Source organism: Camelus dromedarius, chromosome 33 (assembly GCF_036321535.1).
Source record: "Camelus dromedarius isolate mCamDro1 chromosome 33, mCamDro1.pat, whole genome shotgun sequence".
In the NCBI taxonomy this organism is placed as follows: domain Eukaryota; kingdom Metazoa; phylum Chordata; class Mammalia; order Artiodactyla; family Camelidae; genus Camelus; species Camelus dromedarius.
Window position 1 is genome coordinate 1,086,972 of NC_087468.1, and position 5,569 is coordinate 1,092,540.

At 49.1% G+C, this 5,569-nt stretch overlaps 1 long non-coding RNA gene across 1 annotated transcript; it reads right to left on the reverse strand.

The window, feature by feature from the left end:
- Positions 1 to 4,429, reverse strand: LOC135319836 (uncharacterized). Its single transcript, XR_010378730.1, has 2 exons — positions 1,361 to 4,429; positions 1 to 949 (listed from the first exon to the last, which is right to left on the reverse strand). It is a non-coding gene; the product is annotated as an uncharacterized LOC135319836 (long non-coding RNA).
- Positions 4,430 to 5,569: the final 1,140 nt, after the last annotated feature.

A 5,569-nucleotide genomic window follows, 5' to 3' on the forward strand; every position in this document is an offset into this window, starting at 1 on the left:
GTGTGGTACTGGCATGAAACCAGACATATAGATCAATGGAACAGAACACAGAGCCGAGAAATAAACACAGACCTACAGTAAATTAGTCTTCAGCACAGGAGGCAAGCACACACACTGCAGTAAAGACAGTCTCTTCTGCAAATGGTGCAGGGAAAACTGGATAGCTGCATGCAAATCAATGATGTTAGGACACTCCCCCACACCACACACAAAAACAAATTCAAAATGGCTTAAAGACTTAAATATAAGACAAGACACTACAAGCCTCTTAGAAGAAAACATAAGCAAACTATTCTCTCACATACTTCTCAGCAATGTTCTCCTAGGGCAGTGTACTCAAGCAATGCAAATAAAAGCAGAAAATAAACAAACGGGACCCAACTGAACTTACAGGCTTTTGCACAGCAAATGAATCCTTAAGCAAACAAAACGGCAACCTACGGGATGGGAGAAAATATCTGCCAATGATGCGACTGACAAAGGCCTAATTTCCTGAGTATACACACAGCTCACACAAATTCATAACACAAAACAAGCAACCCAATCCCAAAACGGGCAGAAGATATAAACAAGCATTTCTCCAATGAAGACGTAAGGCCAATGGGCACATGAAAAAATGCTCAATACTTCTCATTATCAGAGAAATGCAAAGCAACACTACAATGAAGTATAACCTCACACCAGTCAGAACGGCCATCATGAATGAGAAATGCTGGAGAGGTTGTGGAGAAAAAGGAAGCCTCCTACACTGTCACTGGGAAATGCAGTCTGGTATAGCCATTATGGAAAACAGCATGGAAATGCCTCAAAAAACTAAAAATAGACTTACCCTATGAATCAGCAATCCCACTTCTGGGTATATATCCGGAGGGAACTCCAAATCGAAAAGGGACCTGTCCCCTAATATTCACAGCACCACTATGTACAACAGGCAAGACATAGAAGCAACCTATAATGTAGCAACAGATGACAGGATAAAGAAATTGTGGTATATAGATATGCATTGGAATACTACTCTGCCATTAAAAAGGATGAAATAATGCTATTTGCAGCAAGGTGGATGGACCCAGAGAATATCATTCTAAGTGAAGCAAACCAAAAGGGGAAAGAAAAATACCACATGATATCACTCCACATGATATCATGTGGAATCTTAAAGAAAAAGAAGAAAGAAACAAGGTCACTATGAATTCATCTACAATACAGAAACAGACTTGTACATATAGTTAACAATCTCATGGTTACCAGGGAAAGGGGGTGGGAAGGGATAAATTTAGGAGTTGGAGACTTACAAATATTAGCCACTATATATGAAAATAGATTTTAAAAAATGTTTCTTCTCTATAGCACAGAAACTTACATTCAATATCTGGTAATAACCTATACTGGAAAAGCCGCTACTGCCACCACCTGAGGAAGCAAGAGAAGAAAGGAGAGTTACCCTGGGCTAGAGCCCGGTCCTCCACAAGTCCTTGCCCGCTGTTGACGCTGCCCTAGACAGCACTGCACCCTCCTCCCAGGAGCCGGCTGGCATGAATATGTGTCTCCGAACCCGGGGCAGCAGAGGCCGCCCCGAGAACAGGCCCTGGAGGAGATGGCAGCAAGTCCACCTGCTCCCCCTGAGGACAGGCACCCCTCCTCTCAGCCGCCGCCCACTGACTGCACCGCACCAGCCTCCAGGGAGCAGGCCATGGTCTGAGGGCCGGTTGGAGATGTTCCGGGGCCACACCCGCTTTCCCAAACCCGGGAATAAGAGTCAGGGCAGACGAAGGGTTCAGGGAATACTAAGGAGACGGGACAGCACCACGAACCAGGCGGCGGCCTCAGAACCTCCTCAGGGTCCTAACGGGCCTCGTGGCCCGGGACTCAGCTAAGCACCCCTACCCATGCGCCTCCCCAACTGCGCAGCTCAGACAGCACTCACCTGCTCCATGCCCCATCCAGGGCCCCTTCACCTCCTAGGCGGCGGCAGCGGAGGAGACTGTAAGCGTCGGCCCAGACTCCAGGCCGTGCTCCTTTTCAGGGAGCTGCTCCAGGAACACCCGGCTCCCACCTGGCTGCCACACGCTCTGCGCGGGTTCCGCTGTCCGTGCGTCTGTGCGTTTGCGCATGCGCGCCCCTCCCCATCCCACCGGCATCGGGGACTTTCGGCTGGGGCTCCTGCTGTACCGGAAGCGGCGCCTGGGGCCAGGAGGACCTGGGTTGGGCCGTGGGCTGGGACCCCACCCTTCTGCAGGCCCACTCTCCTGCGGGCCTACCCTCCTGCGGGCTTACCCTCCTGCCCGCCACACCGCTGCCCACCATTCCCCAGATCTCCATCCCCAGTGTCCCCATACCGCCACCAATGGGGTCCTGGCACTCAAAGCCACGACCGCCCTGGGCCGGGCCACACCCCCAGCCCCACTCCCCTTGCTAGCCTCTCCCTTCCCGATACTATCCTCCCATCCTGGACAGGCCCAGTCTCTCACCAGACCCCGAAGATGGGGCTCCTTCTCCTCACACCGAGGTCCCTGACACATACTCCATCCTGCTAGGTCCTAACTTATGGCCCCTACACCCCACCTTCACCCCTCATGCCTCACCACAGGACCTCCAACATCCCGAAGTGGTCCCCCTCACCCCTAAACTGGGTCAGTTCCTTCTGAGCAGCCCGTCACCTCTCAGCCTGTACCCCCTTTACCGCGGGTTCCCCCCTCACTCCTAGTGCACCCCTCCCTGGAGATGACTCTCTCACCACTCACCCCGTGGTTGGGGTTTGGTAGTCGGGACTCCAGCCCTCACGGTGACTTCCACCAGCGAGGGTTCCAGCCTAGTGTGCACCTGCATAGCTAGTGTCTGAGGCTACAGGGCGAGGCGGGCCGAACTGGAGGCAGATACAATTCCCGCCCTGGTGTCCTGAACCCTGCACGCTGTGCCTCATCTGAGTCTGAGTGTCAGGGTGATCTCTGGCTGCCCGCAACAGGCCTGTGGACCTGGGGTGGCTGATGGTCCTGATGGTGATCCAGACCCCTAGGGCAGAAGCACTGGGAATGCGGACCTGCAGGGATTGGGGAGTTTGGAGGGTGCAGCTAAGCCCAGAGATGGAGAGCAGGTAGTTGGCTGTATGCACAGGGCTGTGTGCATGGATTGGGCTAAGCCCATGTGGGTGCAGGGACCTTGTTCATTCACACTGGGCCAAAGGAAAGAGGGATGGGAGCTTTTAAAATGTTCATGTTAGGAAGCCAAGGCTGGAGAACAAAGCAGGCAGCTTCGCTGGCCAGGCCACCGTGGAACCCGCCATGTTGCTCGTCCCTTGCATCAGGGGAGACTGACTGTTGACTGGCCTATGAGATGTCCCTTGCCATGAGTATGGTTTACAGGCAATTGAAGGGACTTTGTCTGCAATTTTAATCACCAATAATTGTTTCTTTCTCTGCAGGAGATCAAGTCCACATTCATGGTGAACCTGGAAGAACTCCTGCCTGAACCCCAGCCTGGGGCAGAGGAGGACCCACCTGAAAACATCCTCTTACCTCTCAACAAAAGGCACTGTAATAGAAAAGAACAGATCTGAATCCATATTAGGTCTGTTCCTTTTCCTTTAAACCTGTCTTCTGTTATCTAGGCTTATTCTTGCCTGCTCTGCACCTTTTGTAAAACAATGTTGCCTTTAGCCTGAAATATGCATGAAAGCCTAGTCTCAAGGCTCTGACCTTTAAGGATATTAACACTTTTGCCCTCCTATAAAGATAACAAGTTGCAGGATAGAACATAACCTTTGCTTTCTTCGAGGTTTTACAGGGATACCATGATCCGACCCACGTGGACCGCTGCAAAGGATTCCAAGAACAAAGAAATCCTACGCCAAGAAGTTTGCAGCAACGAACCACAGCCCCTCCCCTTTTCAATAGAAAAGGAACCTGAAGTCTGACATGGGGAAGATGGTTCTCCAGGACATAGTCTACCATTTTCTTGGTCTATAGCTGTCCACGTGGGTCAGGTCATGCCGCCCCTGCAAAACATCTAACAAAACAAGTTATTTTCTATTTGGCAACTTATTGTCTTTATATCAGTGCAAGTGTTAATATGCTTAAAGGTCAGAGCCTTGAGAACAATCTCTTTCATTTACCGGAGAGGCTAAAGGCAACATTGTTTTACAAAAGGTGCAGAGCCAGCAAGACTGAGCCTAGAAGACAGGGTACAGGGTTAAAGACAAAAGAACAGATCAAATATGGAGTCAGGTTTGTTCTTTTCTATTAGAGTAACATCTAGTTATATGTTTTAAGTTTACAAGAATAAAGTTTAGCCTTTTCCCATTTAAAATTCTGCAATTAAGGAGCATTAAGTGCACTCATAATGCTGTGAGACTAACACCACTGTTTGGTTTCAGACTATTTCCTTCCTCAAAGTAAAAACTTGTATTCAAAGCACAGCCCACATCCTCCCTCCCCCAGCCCATGAAAAACCCCAATCCCCTTTCTCTTTCTGTGTCTTTACCTATCCTAGATGTTCCCTGTTAATGAAATCATATAAAAGGTGACTTTTTGTGTGTGCCCACATAACTTAAAAGGGGACTGGTGATTTTTTTGTGTGTGTTTACATGAATTAGCATGTTTGTATTTTGAAAGGAAAAATTCAGATGAATTAAAGATGATATGTGCAAAATAAAGCCCTTTTAATAACTCTGTGCATTGTCTGGGGGTAGGCACTGCTGTTCTAATTATGAAACCAGAGCCAAAAGGGAGATGCTTCGCTCTTCCTGTGGTGAAACAAATCAAACAAAACCAAAAAACAAACAAAGGCCAAGAAAGACAGCTGGAAAGCCAAACCACAACGTGGAAAAAGCTTTCCTCATGACCCAAGGTCAGAGAAAGATTTCATATCCCTGTGGGCCAAAAACCTCATGAAACCCAGTGTTCTAAAAAGAAAGAGAACTCACACAGGCAGTTCCAATGAGAGGGAGTGCAGGTGGCCAGTGTGCTCGAGATGCTCAACCTCTCAGGTGAGGACACAGGCAGACGAACACACTGTGGAGGCAGCACTGGTCACCATCGCACTGGCATGTCTTTAGCCTTGTGACAACGTGAGGAAGCAGAGTCCCCAGCAGGTCCCCTGGAGGGAAGAGCGAACAGACGCTGCTCTCCGGGGGAACAGTGTGCAGGACGCATCAAAGGGCCACAGGTGCATCCCTTCCCCAGCGGTACTGATCCTTAGAGCTGATCCCACCAAAGTGTTTGCACAACTTTCAAAGATTTTTTTTTCTTCAGTAACATGAATACCACATAATATGTCATCAAGGCATTTTCAGAAGTGATCTGCCCTGGGTCCTAAAAAATACACACATATACACGTAAACATATGCACACATACATACAGGAAAGAGACAGACAAGATGAAACACAGAGAGGCAGAGGGAGAGAGAGAAACAGAGATAAAACAGACAGAGAAGCACTGAGAGACAGAGAAAGAATGAACACTGGAGCTGGGAATGTGTGGAAGTCATGCACGTTTTCACAAGTCAGTCTACATGTCAGAACCTGGTCCTAATGTCCATCCACCCTGCAGGGGAGGGTGTGGAGATCACACAAGG